The sequence below is a fragment of the Petaurus breviceps genome, unplaced genomic scaffold (assembly GCF_028583685.1).
Source record: "Petaurus breviceps papuanus isolate PSGF00001 unplaced genomic scaffold, PetGlider_PUasm1.0 64, whole genome shotgun sequence".
Taxonomy (NCBI): Eukaryota; Metazoa; Chordata; class Mammalia; order Diprotodontia; family Petauridae; genus Petaurus; species Petaurus breviceps.
This window is the reverse complement of record NW_027186428.1, coordinates 3,211,199-3,233,685: the sequence shown is the minus strand read 5'-3', so window position 1 is coordinate 3,233,685 and position 22,487 is coordinate 3,211,199. Positions and strand designations below refer to the sequence as shown.

Genomic DNA, 22,487 nt, shown 5'->3' with positions numbered 1-22,487 from the left:
GTATAATTGGCTGAGGAGTTAACTTACAGTTAGTGCATTGAAGGATTCATAGGTGCAGCTGGCCATTATACTAAGGGAGATAAACAGTCATGAATTGTTGCTAGGCAGAGTGCTGGCAGGGGGAAGGGGCAGAGTTAATGCTCTGAGGCTAGGGTCGGAGGAATGTGATTTTACAAACTGGTTTTACAAATTGTTTTTACAAACTTATGTTACAAACATAGACACCCCAAGCACCCCATCAGCAGGATTTGAACTCAAGTCTTCCTGACTCCAAATCCAGCAATCTATCCACTGTACCACCTAATAATGGAATAAATTTTATTATAAGAAACACAATTCTCTCCTCTTAGGACAGAGGGTTATACAGGTACAGAATGTTGCATGTACTGTCGGACATGGTTGCCGGATCAGTTGCTTTTACTGAACTGTTTTCCTTTGTTGTAAAGAAGGGTTCAAATGATAGGTGGTATTAAAAAATGAATAATGTAAAATAAGTAGCAACAAACATTTTAAATTTTTTTAGTTTTCATTGTATCTCCAGAAAGCTGCTGAATAAAGCATACATCATTCCTTTTTGTCAACAATCATTTTAGAAGTGTAAAATAATACATTATAAAAGTCATACTATAATATACATAACCAACATTTAGGCAGTTTTGCTTAATTGTCTTCATGGAATATACTTTGTAGAAGGGGTTGTTTTTGGGAAGTATCTCTTGGGTCCTCCCACAGAAAAAAAAGAAATCAGTAAAAATGATGAGTTTCTTAAAAGTATGTTGAGTTTTGCTTAGCAGATAATTCTGGGTTAAAGGCCCCCATTTTTTCTTTCTGTATATGTTTCATTCCGTTTTCTCTGTTTTTTCCTTATTCTCTTTGAAATTTGCTTTAGTAAATTTAGTTTAAAAAATATCTAAAGACATAATTTGTCTTGGGCTTCTCAAAGTGGTTTCACCGAATTTCTTTTCCTATTATTGTGGCTTGAGCAAGGGATTATTTTTCCCATTTAACATATAGGAAGCTGTTCTGTTTTATCCACTAAACCTATGAAAGAGAGAGAAACTCACCCTTCGTTAGTTCTGTTCTCATCCCCTAGCCTCAAACAAGTCACAAACCAGTGACCCAGAGAGTAGCTATCCTGGTATAACAGATCCTCATTATTGTATTCAGCTTCCTAATCTGAATTTGAATTTTTGACTAATTAGAAATTTGGGGTAGTCTAGTCAGGGACAAAGGATATCTTTATGGAAATAAATCTCTTCTTTGTAGTTAGTGAAATTAATGATCTAAGATGATTGCAGGGAAAATAACATTCTAAAGTGTTTCTTTGATACTTCAATGGATCTGTGATCTTTCCACTGTAGACATATCCTCCAGTGGTACAGACCACAATCCATCCGTCCCTTCTCATCCTTCATGACTCTGGTCCGTGTCTTTCTAAAAATCCTCCTCGAGGGTGAGGGAGGTGGGAAGAAGCTCAGTGTGTAGGAGAACTTCAATTAGATCAGAAGAGCATGTGAGCTGCTCCCCAGTCACTCCTCACTTGTGGGGCATGACCAGCTCACCTCCCTTCCTGATGACTACCACATGTCTCTCTACTGCCCTGGGGTTGACCTGTAGCTGTAACGCTTCAGAGACTGTGGTATTTAATATTTCACAGCGTTACACCATCACTGGAAGACTAGTGAAGTAATAAAAATGAGCCTTTGTTTCAGGGAGAACTTTGGGGTTATTTGAAGCACTGTACAATTTCTTTTTGGGTCCTTGACTCTATTGTATAATCTGCCAGATATCCCTCCCAACTTTTGTGTTTATTTTTTTTTCATTCTGAACTTAACAAATACTAGTTAGGATGAACATTTTCATATATGAAGTAGAACTGGAAAAGAGAATAGTTCATGAAACTGTGGATCTCTATTACATATGGCTTAATTTTACTTTTAAGTATATAATTAATTCAGCATGTCAGTTTCTTTTTTTTCTCTTAATATAAGTATTTTATTTTTCCCTCCAGTTACATGTAAAGATAGTTTTCAACATTCATTTTTGTAGGATTTTGAGTTCTAAATTTCTCTCTCGCTCCCTTCTCTACCCCCTCCCCAAGACAGCAAGCAATCTGATATAGTTATAAATACATACACATCTGCATATATATACATATATCAATATCATGTTAAACATGTTTCCATATATGTTGTATGTTGTAAAAGAAGAATCAAAACCAAAGGTAAAAAACATGAGAAAGAAGAAACAAAAAAAAGTGAAAATAACAAGCTTCGTGTTTAGACCCCATAGTTCTTTTTCTGGATGTGGATAGCATTCTATCACAAGTCTTTTGGAATTATCTTGGATCATCCACATGTCACTTTCAAAGCTCTTCTACTTATCTCGGTCTTTTCTTTCCTTCTGTTCTTTGTTGCATTTTAAAAAATGGTTCAATGATCCTCTCTTTTTTTTTTTTTTTAACAATCCTACACTAAGCTGTTTGTCTTGCTCTCCTTATATCTCCCCAGCTGAAAAAAAAAAAGCAAAAGTCTTGTAACAAACAATGTAGTCATCCCAACATTGGCCATCTTTCAAAATATTTGTCTCTTGCTGCACCCTAAGTCCATTATTTCTCTGTCAGGAGATGGGTAGCCTGCTTCATCATCCATTGGTTCTTTGGGATCATTCGTTGCATTGATCAGAGTTTTTGAATCTTTAAAAGTTGTTTTTATTTATAATTATGGTTTTTTTTTTTGTTTTTGCTTTTTGGAGGGCAATTGGAGTTAAGTGACTGGCCCAAAGTTATGTAAGCGTGTCAAGTGTCTGAGGCTGGATTTGAACTCAGGCCCTTTTGACTCCAGGGCCGGAGCTCTATTCACTGCGCCACCTAGCCGTCCCCTTATGTTGTTATTATTGTATTAGTTGTACTCCTAGTTCTCACTTCATACTGTATCAGTTTATACAAGGCTTCAAACCATCACTTTTGTCATTTCTTATGGCACAATGGCATTCTATTACATACATAATTTGCTCAGCCATCTCCCCAATCTATGGGCACCCCTTTAGTTTCCAGTTCTTTGCTCTAACAAAAAGCTGCAAAGAGATTCTCTTCGTGTTCATAATACTTTGCAGCTTTGTGTCTACTGCAGATCCACTAAGTTCGCCATCTACTCTTTCATCCAAGTTACTATTAAAAATGTTGAGCAGCACCAAGGTCAGGGCCAGAGCCAAGGCCAGATCCCAATCCCTCAGATATTCCAAAAGAGACTTCTGCATGTTGATATCTACTCACCTATTGATCTCTAACTTTCTGGGTCCAGTCTCAGTATTTAACATAATAGCTAGCACATAGTAGGTGTTTAATAAATGCTTATTGATTGATCACTAAATCCACCTGCAATACTATCATCTGTGTCTCTCCATCTTATCCACAAAAATAATATGAGATGTGAAACACATGTGATCTAAGGATTCTATTTCTATAATTCTCCTAATCGATCAGTCTAGTAACCTAGTCAAAAATGGAGATGAGGTGAGTATGCCATGGCCTATTCTTGATTGTATGATATTATGGGTCACCATTTTCCATCTTAAATACTCATGAACTATCTCTTCAATAATATGGTTTAGAATTTTCCCAGGAATTAAAATTCAAGTTTATCAATCTATAGACTAAAGGCCCTATACTCCTCCCTGTTTTCAAAGTCAAGACATTTTCCTATCTCTAATTATGTAGCACTTCTCCTGTTTTCCCAAATGCTTCAAAAATGATCTCTCCTCTTGTTTCCATCAGAAACTTGCCTCATTGATGGGGGAAGGGAATAAATAAACACTTGTTAAATGTTTACAATGTGCCAGGCATTATGCTTAAAAGCCTTACAAATATTATCTCATTTTTCCCCCTCAACCTATCTTGTAAGGTAGATGCTATAATTATCCCCATTTTATAGTGAAGAAACTGAGGCAGATAGAAATTAAGTGACTTGCCCAGGGTCACACAGCTAGTAAGTATCTAAGAACAGAACTGAACACAAGTCTTCCTGATTCCCAGCCCAGAGTTCTAGCCACTGTGCCACCTATCAGAAACAGAGTCTCTGTCTCTTTCTCTCTCCCTCTCTCTCTTTCTTCTTTACTGTCTCCAGTCCAGCCTTCACACTGCTCCCAAAGTAATATTTTTATGGCTTTTTAAAAATTGTCTCTAGGATAAAATACAAACTGTTTAGCCTGGAATTTAAAGCCCTCTTATCGTCTGGCTCCAAAAAAATCTACTTTTCTAGACATTTTTCCAAATTACTCTTCATGTAACATAGGTTCTAGCCACCATTCTCCCCACTTGGCAGTCTGTCTCCCATTTCTGTACCATCACCCAGCATTTTTCCCTCACTCCTAGTGATCTTCACCTGTCGGAATCCTTCTAGTTTCCACTCAGGTGATACCTGTGCCGTTTCTCTGATCTCCTAGCTGAAAGTGTTTCTCCTTCCTCAGATTTCCTAAAGCACCTTATGCCATAGGTAGGCTGCAACATTTCACCAACAGAGAATTATGCAATAGAAATACTTTCCCAAAGGGTGTTGACAGAGACAGAAGACTGCAGAAATCATATCCATGCAGGCCAGCTGGGAAAGGGAGCAGTCAGGCATTCTCTCCTGCTGGGGCTGGAAGGAAGCTGGGGTGGGGCCTGACTTATCTTCAATGCTCTTGGGGTGAGAGCCAGCCTGCTCCCTCCTGTTGCCCCATCTCCTATTAAACTGTTTTTCCCCTCAGGTGAAAGCATTATTGGTCATGTCTCTGAAAAGAAGCTGTCCTAATAACCTAGATAATGCATCCATGCTTATTAACTAATGTTGCCTGAAAGTGACTGACATGATAGCAAATTGGAGGAATTCCAAACCACTGAAAACACACAATTGCTTGCTGAAATAGCAGTGCATGTTCCTATTGCACATTAAAGTTTACAAAATTATTTCCTATGATAGTCAGTGAGGGAGAGTGTATAAGTATTTCTGGTCTGGTGGGACTTTGCTTGTTCTATAGTCTCTGTGATTTACTCACAGGCCTGGCTAGGGTGATTCACCGAGGAGCAACAGCAGAATGAGGTCTGAGATGCTGCCATGGGTACTTTCCCCCTCTCTGATCTCCCTCCCCAATGTCAAGAATCTCAGTGATCCCTCTGACAATGAACTAGACTGAATGCCGTCACATAAGCCAAACAGACAGTCAACAAAGAGTCAGCAAGCATTGATTAATACAGTGTCCAAGGCACTGTATGGGGAATGCAAATGCAAGTATACACACATATATACATATATATGTACATGTGTATGTTACTTGCCCTTAAGGAACTTACATTCTGATGGAGGAAGACACCACACAAAAGGGAGGCAAAGGGTGGGGAGGAGAAAGTCCCCAGTGCAGGGTCTTGATGCTGAAGTCCAGAGGAGTACAGCCAGGTGGAAATGCAGAGATGGATGAAAAACCAAGATCTTACTTAGTTGTGAGGGGAGTCAAGGTCACTGTTCCAACTGTGCAAAGCGTAAATACACACCATTTTGGAGATTCTTGGATGACTGTCATCCCATCAATTAGGAAAATATTTACAATGCCTGGAACATTGTGTTGGGCTTATCCTGGAACAGAGAGGAGAAGCAGTTCTCAGGAACATTGTGCTTCATAAACAATTTCTGTAGCTGACATTGCTAACAAGGTCACTTTTCTAATGCAGCTCTGTTCACGCGTGGAATCAGTCTTGTTCTCCATTTCCCCCTCTTTGACAGCAATATGGTCAAAGACAGGATCAATACAACAGGATAATAAGGACGCTGTCTGTGTTGGTGAGCTCCTTTGGTCATTCTGGTCATGAGGCAAGCAGCACCAGGGATTGCTAGAAGGAACAGATACCGCGGAACCAAAATCAGAGTGTAAGAAACGCAAATTATGAATGAATCCCATTCTCAACCTTGGCAAACCAAGGTCTTTTATTTCTCCACATTCTTTTATTCCTGAGGAAGGAAAGTGGATGCTGTTTCCCTCCTCCAATTTCTTTTACAAGACATAAGAGAGAGAGAGAGAGAGAGAGAGAGTGTGTGTGTGTGTGTGTGTGTGTGTGTGTGTGTGTGTGCACGCACGTGTTCAGTGGGGAATTTCCTTATCCACACAGAAGGTCTAGGGAAAACAAAAAACATTAAAGAAAAAGATCTAGGGAAAAGAAAGACCATGAAAGAAAAATATATAGTTAACTTTGACTGTCTTTGCTCAGGTGAAGCAGAATTTTTCCTACTTTCATTTCATTTTAGGTATTTCAATTGCTGTGATCAGATACTGAGGATCTAATTACATGAGATAGTCAAATGTCACCCCAAAGAACTAGGGTTGAGAACCAAAATGTAATTATATTCCATGATTTAATGTTTCATTTCATCCTCTAGATCAGGACTTGGGACAGTAAGGAGTTAAAAGGTTACTTCTGAGCCAAAAGGGCAAAAGCAGCTGCTGCTATTCTGGGGCTAGTGGAAGTATTTCCCAGAATATTCTTTTCTAGATCTCTGTTCATATTCCTAATAAAGCTGTTCAAAAGTGGAATGAACAGTCCCAGGAGGTAGTGAGTAGCCCATCATTGAGGGTCCTCAAGTTGAGACTGAATAACCACTTGGCTTCTTGTCAGGTTAGAGAGGATTCCCACTCAGGTAAGGGTTAGACTAAATGCGTTCTGAGATCCCATGACTTGTCCAGGGCCAGTCTGTTAATAAATATTTATTAGGGGGCGGCTAGGTGGTACAGTGAATAGAGCACTGGCCCTGGAGTCAGGAGGACCTGAGTTCAAATGCAGCCTCAGATACTTAACATTTACTAGCCATGTGACCTTGGGCAAGTCACTTAATCCCAATTGCCCCTCCAAAAAGCAATAAACAAAAATAAGTAAATATTAAGCACCTACTATGTGCCAACCACTGTGCTAAGTGCTGAGAATTCAAAGGAAGGTAAAAGACAATCCCTAACCTTCAGGAGTTTATAATCCATGGGAGGAGACAACATGAAAATAACTATGTACAAACAAGTTACAGACAGGATAAATTAGAAATAATCACAGAGGAAAGGCAGCTTCACACAGATAACATAGTATCTGAGTGGGGATTAGATCCAGTAACTCCAAGACCAGGAATATTTCTACAATGTCATGCTGATTCTATACAAGAAGCCTTATAAAATGAAGGGACTAGCTGAGGTCATCTCTGAGGTTTCTGCCAGCTCCAGATCTAGGATCCTAGGATTTCCAAAGTCCCTTCTAGCTCTTAATGCTATTTTAAATGCTACTAGCTTCAGATCCTATGAGTATTAGAATATTGAGTCCAATGTGACTGCTGAGACAGAAATGGCTTCATTAGGGTCCTGGATAGTCATGTAGGGCAGTGGAGACCTGGTTCGGCTCAGGAACTAGGAGGAGGCTCTTAGACCAGGGATCAGATTAAACTAAACAAGGTTCTAAGTCCCCCTCCTGTAATACTGGTGATAAGTCCATCCTCTTTCCTTACAACACCAGAAGGGTGATTGATTGATAAACACTTAAACAAGGGGGAGTAGAAGAAACTTCCTGCTCTAATGTTCCTCCCCCCAACCCTGCCCCAGGAAATTGGCTCAGGAGAGCTTTGTGCCCTTGATCAAATCAAATTAAACAATAACTCACACCCCAAGTTATGCTGGAGTCCTGTGAAGAAATGTTTCTTTTTTCATGGGGGAACAAAACTGCTTTTGTTCAGTCCCAACTGTGGGCCTGGGAACTGAGTCCTTGGGGAAAAAACTCTGCTGGTTCTTTCCAAGTAGTTTTCAGCTTTGAAGTTTACCAGTTAACTACATTCTACCAACTTGGGAATTAAACTCTACTTTTATAGTTGTGGGCTTTATGTTATACCTGAGTTCCTCACCTCCTTCTCCTCTTCCTCTACTCCTTCAAGGTTTAGTTCAAATGCCAACTTCTCTATGAAGCCTTTCCTCATGTCCTTAGTTGTTAGTATTCTCTTTTTCCTTAAATTTATGCCATATTTACTTATACTGATATGTGATATATCCCCAGTAGAATGCAAGCTCCTTGAGAACAAAAACTGTTTTGTTTTGTTTTTTGGTGATCTCATTTCAGTACACTGTCTTGCACAGTATAGATGGTTAACAAATAGTTGTTGAATTAAATGGAATCATGTGGTTAGATACTGCTCAGCAAAGAGTTAAGCTTACATTTCAGGATGGGTAGCATGGGTATCTGAGTATGGATAACCCTTTATTATTAGACACACATGTATGTAATATATATACACACATATATATAATTCAACTTGTTACTTGTCTGTGATTCCTTCAGTTTTCCTGTTCTTTGTATGTTTCAAAAAAAAAAAAAATATTTGGGGCAGCAAGGAGGCGCAGTGAATAGAGCACTGGCCCTAGAGTCAGGAGGACCTGAGTTCAAATCTGATCTCAGACACTTAACACTTACCAGCTGTGTGACCTTGGGCAAGTCACTTAACCCCAATTGCCTTGCCTTCCCCCCTCCAAAAAGACCAAAAAAAAAGTTTGTGAAGACCTTTATTTGCCAAGCAAAGAAGTTTCCTATTTTTTTGGAGCCAGGAGAAATGGGGATCCCTGGCAGGGTCAGTAAAGGTTTTTTAAGGGCAAGTAAGAGATGAGTGTGTTTGTAGACAGCAGTAGGAGTCAACAGATAGGGAGAGACTGAAGATGAGATGTGTGTGAAGAGGGAATAATTGATGGGGTGAAATATATGGAATTCAGATAAATCAATAAGGATATAAGTACAAAGAATGGAAAAGAGAAAGGGTACCTTTCAAAACAAAAGAAAAAGCAACCAATCTTGAGAGCTTGCCTTCCACTCAAGCTATCACTTTGTCTCTACTTCACTTAAAATTTCTACCTTTCCGGTCTTCTTACACATTGCTCCCCTCTAGTCTACTCACATTAGTAGACTTGCTGTTCTTCGTGACTATCACAGAACGCACCTTGACACTGGTTTGTCCCTCATGCTTAACATGCTCTCCCTCCTCACCTTTATCTCTTGGAATTCCTACTTTCTTTCAAGACAAAACTCAATACTGCCAGAAGCCTTTCTCTGGTCTCCCAGCAATTAGTGCCTTTGCCTCCAAAAATACTGTGAATCTGCTTTGTATGTAGTTTGTATGTATACACATCTCCTCCACTAGACTATAATAGGTTCCCTGAATGTAGGGACCATCTTGTTTTGGCCTGGGTGGATTCCCCTCTCTGGGAAAGGGCAGGCCAGATGTGGCTAGCCACTAAACTCCAGGAATTAGCTGGCCCAGACCTTCCTTTGCTCAACTATGTAAGCTCATCTTTATTCTGGTCATTTCCCACCCTTTCCATTTCTTTCTCTGAGAATTGTAGATGAATTACCATTATGATTTGCTTCTGGAAAAGGTCTGTTAATGGGCTGCTTTTCTCTACTCATCATCTTTATGACTTCCTAGACCATAACTCTCTAATATATGTTGTTTTCCTCATTAGAATATAAGCTTCTTGAGGGCAGGGCCTGAATCCCTTTTGTATTTGTTTCCCCATTGTTTAGTCCAATGAGTGGCACATTTTTGTTGTTGTTGAGTTGTTTTTCTGTTATGTCTGATTCTTTGTGACCCATTTGGGGTTTTCTTGGCAAAGATACTAGAGTGGTTTGCCATTTCCTTCTCTGGCTCATTTTATAAATGAAGAAACTGAGGCAAATAGGGTTAAATGACTTGTCCAGGGTCACAGTTAGTAAGTGTCTGAAGCCTGATTTGAACTCAGGAAGATGAATCTTACTTACTCCAGGCCCAGCACTCTTTGCACTGAACCATCTAACTGTACATAGTAAGCACTTAATAAATGCTTTTCATTCATTCATTCATTGTCTTTATATTCCAGGAACTGAGTAATAACAGCTAACATTTATATAGTGCTTAATATGTACCAAACACTATACTGAGTGCTTTACAATGATTATCTCATCTGATCCTAAATTGTATCTGGAACATAATAGGTGCTGAACATATATTTGTTGATTAATTGATCCTAGATAGAGTAGTCAATAATCCTTGTGCACCCTTCACTGCACTTTCATTCCTCAGGTTTGCGGGATAGAAAAAGCTTTTGATTTGGAGTTAGAAGTCTAGGGATCGAATTCTGTCTCAGCCACTTATCATCTGTGTGATTACAAATAAGTCATTTCTCTGGGCTCTAGTTTCCTCATCTATAAAATGAATGATTGGATTAGAATGACCTCTAAGGTATCTTTCTGGTCTAACTCTATGATCTTGATCCCTAGCCCAGAGTTTTCTGTCAAAGTTAGGGTAGGTTTTTCAGTTCATCCTTAAACATCCAAATGGCTCCATTTTGGACCTGGTCTTCCTTTGATACAGACAAAGCCACAAATATAGACTCTGGCAGGCACATGGTGTAGTGGAGAGAATATTGGACTGGGAATTAGAGGACCTGGGTTTAAATCCCAGCTCTGCAAGTGCCCTTGGGTAAGTTATTTCCCCTTTCTGTTTTTAATGTCCCGACGATCTAATCTGTAAAATGAAAATGATGGATAAGACGGTTTTTAATTTAAATCCCTTCTTAGTTGAAAGCCGACACTTGCCTATTGAGTTCACTTTGCTGTGCCTAGGATCTTCCTGAAGGGGGCACCAGAGGTCTGTGAAGGGTGATGGGAGGACATGGCCTAGGTCAAAGATAATTTACTTGATTTGAGGGGCCACCCACATAACCTCAATAGGTTAGACTGTGAGGCACTCACCCAAAAGGACCTAGGAAGCAAAGAATGTTGACTGGGGGGCCATAGAAGAATAAATTATAAATTGTCAAAACTGGAAGAGACTTTAGAGACCATCTTATCCTAACCCATAATTTTACAGATGAGGAAACTGAGACCCCAAGAGGGAAAGGCCATGCACTGAGTCCATGGAATAGAACAGACTGTATCCCAAGCATTCTGACTCCCAGGCCAGGGCTTTTTCTAAGAACCATCAGTGTAACAGGTGATTTTAGCTAGAATGCAAAGATTAAGAGGACAGGCCAAGGGATCCTCCCAAGCAGGGGAGGCAGATAAGCCTCTGGAGTCAAGACCCTTCTCCTTTCAGGGGGAGAGAGAGAAATACTAAGTATGGGGCAATCTATCCTTCACACCTACATCCTTGGCTACTTTTCTATTAAGTCACTTCCCTGTTCAAAACCCTCATTTCCCAGCCTGGGGCTTTTTCCTTTACACCAACATGTACTCGTGAGTATAAAGGTGCTGCGTTGGATGGAGGCAAAAGCTCTAGGAGTCTCCTGTGAAAGTATCTATTACTTAACAGATAACACAAATAAGCGTCAGCATCCATTAGCTTGTGAATACAGCAGTAATGAATTGGCTGACTGGTTCCAGTGAAGTGAGCAGCCAAGAGAGAATGGGATGCAAAGATGGGTCATTGGGGAATTGGCTGTGGCCTAGTTGTGGAGGGTCCTTGCTGTCTGGGAAAAATAAAAGCCAGTTGTTTTTGGGTGGTCTTGGGTAAATCTCTTTTTCTTTCTGGAGAAATTATGTTCCTAATGATGTCATCTGTAAAAGGATGACTCAATTTAGCAAACATGAACAGGCCATTGAACCTGGGAAAGTTTTGAAGCTTGACATTGTCCACTAGATAATTGTATAGATACCCCAGTGGGGCTTGGGTTTTTTTTTCTCTACTGTTAAATGGGGAGGTTGAACTAGAGGTTGTATAAGGGCTCTTCTAGGTCTGATTTTTTTTTAATCACCAAAATTCATAATCAGAGATGACCATAAAATGAACTGGACCCTCTCGATCATGTGTTCCAGGGCCTGGCCTCCTCTACACGGCCTTCTTCCTAGTACCAGAGAATCTCTGGGGTTGTGCATTGTTTTGGAACAAGCCTTGGCCTGAGAGTCTGGAGAATTGGGGTCTTCTCCTAGTTCTCTCACTGCCTAATGGGTAAGCCTCTTCTTTTCTCAAATCCTCTCTGGGCCTTAGTTTCCCCTTTTGCAAAAGGCAGATAATAATACTTTTCCTCCCTCCCAAAGCTGAATATAACATATAAATAGAAATAACATATAAACAAGGTTCACAACTTGTAAAAACCTGCAGATGTGAGGGATTATTGTTATTAGTCACCACCCCCTAGGACCAGTGTGACCTGGGACTCACCCCAAGGACAGCTCATTTGGCAAGGAATCAGGAAGGAGGATTAATGGTGGCATTATACTTCCTCACAATCCCTCTGCTGGAGTGAAGTTCATAGGATTCTAACAAATCTACCATTCCTGCGCTCAAGGGGCTGGGGTTATATAACTGCTCCTTCTTCATTAAGTGCCAGTATACATATACATGCTTTGAACATGCCCACCTGGTAGGTCCAGGTTCATTCCTAGGGGAGCCTAATCACCTAAAAAGAAGGATCAAATTCTTTTTATCTCATATTTTGGTTTGTTTTACTCCCACACCAGTGGACTGGGGAAGATTTATCTATAGCTTAGGTTTCATTTATGTCTAGGGTCTCTCCAAAGGGGGAATAAAAAGATACTTATTGTACCATACAAATCAGGTATGGGACAGCTACTTATTTCCTACTCACAAAATAGATATTTACAACAAAAGGTTCTTACGAGGGTATGTTAACAGACTTAAAACAAGCAGCTGTAATAACCTCTGTTTATACTCTCCTGTAGTGGAGTCAACACTTAAACATTGGAACATGAAGCATTTTGTGGGACTGCTGAAAAGGCATTTTACATTTTACCTCAGCTCTGTACCATTCAACACTATTCCATCTAGGTCGTGTGTTCTGGCAAATGATATCATCTCTGATTCAGAAACTCCCCATGTCTTCAGCCTGCTCCAACCAAGAGAACCTGGATGTCTGGGCCTCTTGAATTTGAAATGTTGTCTCTGAGACTGGCTAAATGCCTGCATCCTGGGGATTGCTGTTCATTCACCTACCGTATATACTCAGGAAAATGAACACAAAGTGGAAAAGGCAGCGAGGAGCCCTAAAGCCCAGACTCAGTTCCCCTAGTAGAGTGTTTACTCTCTTTGCTACATGGGAGCAGTTGCAGTGAGGCTGAGATGGGGGAGAAGGGAGGATTTCCTCTTACCTCTCATAGACGCAGCTCAAATGGTCTTGACATTACCTGCAGCTGGGGATGGGGAGAGAAGAACAAGAAGGTGGTCACTCCCTTTTAAAGATCCAGTCAATTCAATGGCCATTAAGGGGATTGTTTCATCATTCCTAAAGTGTGAGAGTCCTGAGAGCAGCTCTGTGGCAATGCTCCATCGCCTTTCTTACCCTCTAGTTAAATATTTGCTGTCCTTGTCAAATCAGTTGGGGTATACTTGGCACATTTGTCCCTCTCCCCAATACTGGAAAGTTCTCTGGGGTCATGGAGGGGTTTCAACCATTTCTTTTGTATATTGTCTCCCCCTCCCCCCCACTGGAGTGTAGGCTCCTTGAGGCCTTGTACTATCTTTCTTTTTCATGTATATATCCCCAGTGCTTAGCATATTGCCTGGCAGATAGTGGTGCTTAATAAATGTTTATTGATTTATTGACTGACTATCGTCCTTTCAAGGACAATTTTGCCCTAAAATTTGCCCTAAAGAGACTCAAATGGTCTGAGCAGTGCAGTTCTAAGTGGTCTCCTAAATGCCAGGTAAAGATTCCCAACAGTCCATTCAGCATAATCCTTTATGTCATCCCAAACTTGATAGTTTTTAGGGAGGGCCCTAGCCTACTACAACCAGTAGACCTGGAGATCACAAGCCCCACTCCGTCCCACTCCCATGCAAAGTTCTACAGGTTCAACCAACAAGAGGATGGTTTATAAAACTCTCATAGGTTACTACCTACTTACTACATAAAACCTGTGCCAACCCAAGCAAATAGAGGGGAAAAAAAGGGAAAAAGCCCAAATAACTAACAAAAATGAAAATTAGAGAGACGAAAAAGGAAAAAATTGAGTTTCCCTTCTCAGAGAAGTCATCGCCTGCAACATGTGGGGCTCCCCCTATAGGGTTTAGGGACTTGAGGCTGAGGAAAAATAACCACTTTGCCCTCATTTGGTTACTTTAAATTGATCTGGGTAAAAATTCTTCCCTACAGCATACAGAACACTTGCCTACCTACACATTTCCTCAACAGTTCTCCTGCCAATACAAAGGGCCATCTAAATGAGAGTTCAGGCAAAATCTATCCAGGGGTCCCAGCAACACACAAGCTACCCTACTTATCCCCAGTAGATCCTTATCATGATAGAGGGCAATCCAATGGAGTGCCAAACTCACTTGATAATCTGATAAGTAGGCTTGATTTAAGAAAAGAACCCCCCTCAAAGGTGAGCCTTGAATGCTTGTGGGGGTCCCTAAAAGGGATTAAGTACTCAGAGATGGTAGAAATCAACCTGTCAGACACAGGACAAAGACCCTGTGTTTAATAATAATAATATTAAAAAATAATAATAAAAAAAGAAAATACCACTGAGGTTGCACCAGAGTTAATATACTTATTACATTCTGCCTTGTATTCTACTGGTGTACAGTATTCTTTCCACTACTTAACCATAAGTTCCATGAAGATAGGACTAGGTTCTCCTTTTCACATCTGTCTCCCCAATAGTGCCTATCATAAGACCTTGCACAGAGGAATATAATGTGAGGTGGGGGGTGAGGTAGAGGATGGAAATAAAACATATGCAAAACTAACCATAAATCCAGTTGATCATGTGTGGATCATGTGTGGATGGCACATGATTGATGTGTTTGAGTTGATATTTGACATTGATCACTGAGCAGGAAGTAGCCAGGGAGTTTGTCATCTCCAAAGAGCCAAAGGACTGTCCTATAGGACAAAGGGTCAGTGAGGTTGGTGGTAGTATTGTGCTCAGCACTGGATTACAGTAGGTATTTACTAGGTTGATTGAAAGAGTGAAAGAAAGGGCAGCTAGGTAGTAAAGTGAATAGAGCACTGGCCCTGGAGTCAGGAGGACCTGAGTTCACACTTACTAACCGTGTGACCTTGGTTAAGTCACTTAACCCCAATTGCCCTGCCTTCCCCCCTCCAAAAAGCCAAAAAAAAAAACAAAAAAAGAGTGAAAAGAGACCAAGAAAGTGGCAGTTTCAGACAATCAACATACATTTTAATATTGTTATCAAAGCAAAGTTTTTCATTAGGTCCCTGTCCATTGCCCTGTCTCTGGCACTCAGTGTGCACTCTGGAGGGTCCTCTCTTTTCTTAATGTCTCAAGTCATGAAGGTTAATTGGAAAGGAGTTTGACTTCTGTTCATTTGGTCGCAAAAAACTCTCAACACTGACCAGCTGGAATATCTAGAGAAGAAGGCTCGGGAATGTGAGAGGACTGGAATTCATCCCAGTTCCACCTGGCTGTGTTTAGTCTGGAGAAGAGGTTTAGGGTGGGGCATGATAGTTATCTTCAGGGCTTCGAAGAACTATCGTGGGAAAGATGGATTACACATTTTTTCTCCAGAGCCCCAGAAGAAAAAACAATGGGAGGAAGCTACTTTGGGGAGACTGATCTCAATAAACTGTAAAAAAGAACTAATTTTTTAAATATCCAGAGCTGTCCAACAATGAAACTTGCTGCCCCAAGGAAGTTGAGTGCCACCACTAATGTTCAAACAAAAACTGGATGCCCCAGTGGAACTCTGGAGAGGCAATTCCTCCCTTGAATCACAGGTTACTAGAGTAGCAAAAGCTTTCAGCATTTATAGTGTTTCAAGGTTTACAGTATTGTCTTAAGGGAGCCTTTAACTGTGAGATAGGTACTGTTGTTATTATTACCATTTTATTTTACAGCTGAAGAACCCAAAGCCCAGAAAGGTTAAGTGATTTGTCAAGAGACACAGCTATTAATTCTGGAGCAGGATTTGTACCTAGGTTTTTTTGTGTTTTTTTTTTTAATATATATATCTCCCCAACAGTATCTATCATGCAGCCGTGCACAGAGGAGTGTAATGAGAATTAAAGGAGGGGAAGGAGGTGAAAAGGGCAAAACTTGTGCAAAACTGACTATGATGCCAGCTGACCACGTGTACTAACAATACCATTACCCTCCCCCTTATGGATCACTGAGCAAGAAGTAGCCAGGGTTGCCCCACTATCCCTCAGAGGTAGAAATGATGACCTCCAAGGATGATTCTAGCTCTAAGATCCTATGGTTCTGGGAGTGGGTCGGATTAGGAGGGGTCACACAGAGTGAGCAATGGTAATAAATAAGAAGAGAGGCATTCATTCCCACCACTACCCAACAATTCTGAGGCTATATATATAGTCTGTGTTAGGTCCCATAGTCTGCTGGTGAGTAGTGAGGAACAGATGATTAGTGTAGGGTAGAAGACTATTTTCTTCCTTCTCCCCACCCTAATTAGTAATTTGGTAAACTGAACTTATTATGGGGAAGTGCTTCCCACCTGGACACACCCTCTATCCAGGCCCACTAGGCTAATATTAAAATCTCCATTACCCTAAGTTCCAAAGACTGGGCACCCAAAAAGGCTCAGGCAGGTGTGGCTCGGGTGACCTGATCATCCTGTTTCACCAGTTGGGTCACAGGAAGGCCCACAAAGAGGTAGAAATAAAATTCATGGGGATGGAACCTAGAAAGTCTACTTTAGACCACTGCTCATACTGCATAAGGACCTCTCACCACAACTCAGTCACCTTTCCTGTTAATCAAGATACCAAGAAGCAATGACATCAAGTGGTCTATGATAAAACTTTTTATAGTTTTGGCATGAGTCATAATATTAGTGACAACTCACTAAAAAAAACTTTTTTATTATAAACTTAATAACCACCAACAGCCATATAAACCCAAGAATGAAGAATTATCCTATATAAAACTCTTAGCAATTAACAAAATAGAGCCAAACAAATTAGTGGACAACAAGCAAAAAAATGAATTCTATTGTCCCTTTCCAAGTTCACTTGCTTTTTTAGATATATAATTATAGTCAGTATATATAGAATTTTTTGTTACTTTTTATTAGCTTACCATATTTCTATTTGTGTTTCATATTTAGTTTAGCTTTTTTTTTTTTTAAGGGGGGAAGGCAAGGCAATTGGGGTTAAGTGATTTGCCCAGGGTCACACAGCTAATAAGTGTCTGAGGCCAGTTTTGAACTCCTGACTCCAGGGCTGATATTTGGGTTTGGCTTAAAAAAAATTATTTTTTAATTTTTTAAAAATTTTCTGGGGTGGCTAGGTGGCGCAGTGAATAGAGCACCAGCACTGGAGTCAGGAGGACCTGAGTTCAAATACGGCCTCAGACACTTAACACTTACTAGCCATGTGACCTTGGGCAAATCACTTAACCCCAATTGCCCTGCATTCCCCCTCAAAAAAAATTTTTTTCTTTAAAATTTTTTTTTACAATTTCATTTTTGGTTCCAAATTCTCTCCCTTCTTCTGCTTTCCCTTCATACTGAGAAGGGGAAAAAACACCCTTTGTACATATTAAATCATCGTGTTTCATGTTTATTGTTTTTTATAGCATCAAAATATCCATACATTAATAGAACATAATATTGCCATATCCTGCTACATATTTTGATTCTGTCCTCTGCTCTCCCTAACCACCAAAAAGAGATACAGCAGAGAAAGGGGTCAAGAACAGTCAAGGCTACCAGGTCTACCAACTGTTGCATTTAGATTCCTAAGACCCCTTTATGCATGCAAACTGTCTTTGGGTTTCTATCTAGCTTCTCCTTACTCAGGTTCAGGGCTTTCCTCCCCATTCAGGATTTATTAGCATTTTGGTAATAGGTCATGAGAGGAACTACATTTTGTCACCTCTTATGGGATTTCAGTCTCTAGTTGACCCTGAGCTGCATAGATTACAGACTTTCCTACCATCCCACTGGTATTGGAAAGTCTTCTCCATTCTGTTTTTGTTTTCTGTTTTCTTTGTTTCTTTTTTTAGTCATTTTGGAGGGGGGAAATCAAGAAAATTGGGGTCAAGTGACTTGCCCAAGGTCACACAGCCCGTAAGTATCAAGTGTCTGAGGTCAGATTTCAACTCAGGTCCTCCTGACTCCAGGGCAGGTGCTTTATTCACTGTACCTCCTGTTTTTACTTTCCATGTGGTCACTCATTTGAATTATGACCTCCATGAAGGCTGCCAGATTCCCAGGCACAGTTTCGAGCTAATCAGTTCAGTCCTTATTCAGGGCCTTCTGAAATACTTTTATCAGCACTGTGTTCTCCCAGGCCAAGATAGCTCAGTTAGCGGAATTCATTTAAGCAAGTTATCAAAGAACATTCTCCCTGCTGAATTCCAAGCATATCAATAGCTGCACCCTGCTTGCAATGGGGACACCCTCAACTGGCCAGCAATTCTACCTTAGATTTCTAGCACCTGTGAACTTCAGTCTAGGGAGGTAGGATGTACTCCATGAAGACTGTTTAGTATTGAACACATTTCTTTCTGTACATTGCCAATAATACCCAGCAGGAAGAGACAAAGAAGTCCCATTCAAAACAGCTACAGAATGTGTGAAATGTTTGGGAGCTTATTTTCCAAGATACACAGGAATATTCAGAGACAACTACAAACTGTTCTTTATAGATATAAAGACAGACTTAAATAATTACAGACATTAGCTGCCAACATAATAAAATGACAATATTATCTAAATTTATTTATTTATTCAATGCCACGTGCATTGAACCACCAAAGATTTATAGAGCTACAAAAAATAATGATGAAATTCATCTTGAGGAGTCAAGAATTCAAGGGAAATAATGAAAAAGGGGGGAAAGGCCTGAGTTGTACCAGATCTCAAACTTTGCTACAATGCAGTAATCATTAAAACTGGTAGTAGTTAAAAAATAGATCAATCAACGGAACAGTTTAGGTACACGGTGTTCAAAAGCAAATGTACACAACAGCATGGTATATTAGGAATATAGATCAATATTATGTACACTATATACTAAGATGAGCTAAGAACACCACAATGAAATTAGAAGAGCAAAAAAGAAATTCAACTTTTTCTTTTATGAGTAGGAGAAGAATCTGTGACCAAACAAAGAATAGAAAGGATTACAGAAAATAAAACAGATAATTTTGATTATATATAATTTAAAAGTTTTTACACAAGCAAAACAAGCTAAAATCAGAAGGGAAAGAATTAGCTGGGGAAAAAAAATTCTTTGCAGCAAGTTTCTCTGATAAAAGTTCATATTCAAGATATATAAGGGACTGATTAAAACCTAGGAGTCAGAGCCATTTCCTCAATAGACTAACGGTCAGAGGATATGAACAGGCAGTTTTCTAAAGAAGAAATACAAGCTATGAATGGCTATATTTTTAAAAAAATGTTTCATATTATCAATAATTAGAGAAATGAAAATTAAAACAACTCTGACACTCTACTTCATACCCATCAGACTGTCAAAGACAAAAATAGAAAATGACCTATGTTAGAGAGGTTGCAGGAAACACAGCACGATGACGCACTGTTGGTGGATCTGTGAAGTGGTCAAGTAATTCTGGAAAGCAATCTGCAATTAAATCCCAAAAGTCACTAAACTTTGACTGGGCAATACCTCTACTGGGCCTATGCAAGGCCTATGCCACAAAGAGATCAAAAAAAGAGAAAAGGCTGAGTGACCTTGGGCAAGTCACTTAACCCCAATTGCCCTGTCTTATCCCTCCAAAAAGCAAAAAAAAAAAAGAGAGAGAGAGAGAGAGAAAAGGATCCCTGTGTACAAAAATATTTGTAGCAGTTCTTTTTATTATAGCAAAGAACTAGAAACTAAGGGGGCACCAATCAACTAGGGAATCACTGAATAAAGTATGATTTATGAATGTAATCAAATATTATTGCGCTGTAAGAAAAGACAAAAGAGACAGTTTCAGAGAACTGGGGAAGACATAAACAGATACAAAGGAAGTGAGAACCAGGAAAATAATTTATACAATAATAATAAAAAACAATAAAGAAAAACAACTTTGAAAGACTTAAGAATGAATTAAATGACCGACCACAATTCCAAAATACCAATGGTACTGTGGGTGACAGACTTAAGATGCAGAATAAGACATACATTTTGGGAGTTGGCTAATATGGACATTGGTTTTGCTTAACTATGTATGTTTGTTACAAGTGTTTTCTTTTCAGTGGGGGAGGGGAAGGTGGCAGGCAGAGGGGATCTAGGGTTAGGATTCAAAAAAAATGAGAAGAGAACAAAAGGTCAAAAAGAATTGCAGTACACAGGACCGGTTTGAAAGTCACCTTTTGAATTTATTATATATTTCTAAAGGAATACAACTTTTAAATAATAGATTCACAGTTTCATGTAGAGAGTGCACCAAAAATCTTTCTTCATTTAAAAACATTAATATTTATTAATACTTCAAAATATGCTTAATAGTATTGATAACTATTAATACTTAAAAAGCACTAAAATTTTGAGAGCACTCTGGATAAATCCATTTTTATGTTCCACAATGGATATGGGAATGCTTGTTTTTGGAGAATGTTTGTCAAGTTTAGAAAAAAAAAATTTGAGAGGATACCAAGTATCTATTTTGTTCCAGGCAGTGTCCTAAGCTTTGGAGAATATGGCAATGTCTACTAAGACCCTAAAGACCAATCTTATATTTTAACCCAGTGATTCTATTATTAGGACTTTGTTCTAAAAATATCATGAAGAGGGTGGGGGATGAACTATCATTACAAAATATTTAAGTTGTTTTATTTGCAGTAGCAAAAGACTAGAAACATCCTTTATCTCCAGTGATTGGAGAATAGCTTCATTTCTAGGAAAAGACCTAATTTCTTATTAATTAATCAATCAATAAAGATTTATTAAGTACCTACTGTGTGCCAAGTACTGTGCTAAGGGCATTTCTTAGAATGTCATGGGTAGAAAAAAACAAATCCAAACGATGTAGAAAGGTGTGGGACAGAGATGTTAGAAAGAAGGAGGCAGAAAGGCAGAAAAGTGATGCATGTGAAGATTAGAGAGGTCTGGAGTCAAGGTGCCTTCCAGAAGTTCCAGGCTGCTGCCTGGCTAGCTGAGGAGAGCCAGAGGAGAGGCAAAAGTTTATATAAATGTAAAACACCATGTTCAGCTTTGGGAAAGTTGCTGAATGTGTTGGAGTCAGAAGCATGTTTGTCATGTCAGTGGAAGCAAGGTAAGAGTAGAGAGGACAGCAACCATAGAGTAGGGGCAGGGATGATAGAGAGGCAGAATCTGTTTGCCATGGAACTAGAGATTGCAAGATACTTAGAATAGTAGAATTTTACTAAGACTTTCCCAATGGGTGTTATGAGTTTGTAGGGCCTAAGATGATTCTGGAGAAAGGGGAATAAGATATTGTATTCATCCAGAAGTGAGTTGTGTTAGCTTTTTTTTTTTTTTTTTTGCTAACAGGCCTAGGGAAATTAGGGATACAGGAAATATTTTAATACTGATTATAAGATGTATTTTTCTTATAAGAAGGAAGTTGAATTTACCCCAGGGGAAAAGAAGAAATGAACCAAATTCCATGTTCTCAAAGAGATTCTAGTGGGAACATGACCCAAAGAGAATGAGAGAACATGGGTCCCTGCTAATCCAGAACCTTGATGCTGGGTTAATTAATCTAAGTCTTCATAAACTATAGGATTCCTGTAGTATAATCAGCAAATCGCCTTGTAGATCTGAAAAAGACAAGGACAGAAGTTCTGGGGGATATGGAGAACGTTTTTCTTCTGATTACACTGAAAAGAATGTTTGAGGTTTTTTGTTTGTTTTTTGGTGAGGCAGTTAGGGGTTGTGGTAGAACAGATAGGTACAAGCCATGATCCATTTTGGGTCCTCTAAAAGTTCTCTAACTATAACTTGGCACTAAGGTAGGGAGGGTGGGCTACATTTTATCATTTTCTTCTTCAGGCTAAGCTTGACCGTTATAATTATACTGTTTTCAGTTTTATTCTTTTTTGTTTTGTTGTTCTGTCCATTTACTTTGATGTGCCTACTGTGTATAGTTTTCCTGGTTCTGCTTGTTTTACTTTGTATAAGTTCATACAGGCCTCTCCATGCTTCTCTAAGTTCTTCATTGTTCTATTTTGGTTCAGTAACAATCCAATGCATTTGTAACAGGGCCCTGGGAAATAAATTCAGTCCTTATACGCATGTGCAGAGTGCTTGGCTGATCCATTAATATACAAACTACTTAAAATATAGCCCAACTAGAACAACAGGAAATAAAAGGGCACCACCTAAACTGAACTAAAATTTTCAGAGAGTAGAAAAATAAATGTCCAAAAGTTTTGTCAAACATTTTGCTAGCTTATCATTTTCAAAATTACTGGAATAGATCTAAAGCAACAGAATGACCTCTCTTGTTTTCTTCTATGTGGATATTTCTGGCATGACCCATTCTCATTAGAAAATTTGACCTCATCCCTGCCCACTTCCTTTGCAACTGGTTCCCCCACTCCCCCAGTGGG

The 22,487-nt window shown here is 39.5% G+C and overlaps 1 long non-coding RNA gene across 4 annotated transcripts in view; it reads right to left on the bottom strand.

Annotated features, from left to right (window-relative positions):
• Positions 1-507: 507 nt before the first annotated feature.
• The window catches only part of LOC138173743 (uncharacterized), a 42,820-nt gene continuing 20,840 nt past the window's right edge, over positions 508-22,487 (bottom strand). The window contains exons 3-4 of one of the 4 annotated variants that reach the window (XR_011171505.1): positions 13,127-13,168; positions 508-5,863 (exon numbers count right to left, since the gene is read on the bottom strand). This is a non-coding gene — a long non-coding RNA (uncharacterized lncRNA). The remainder of the gene's footprint in view (positions 5,864-13,126; positions 13,169-22,487) is intronic. The other 3 variants (XR_011171507.1, XR_011171506.1, XR_011171504.1) reach the window with 3 other exon arrangements.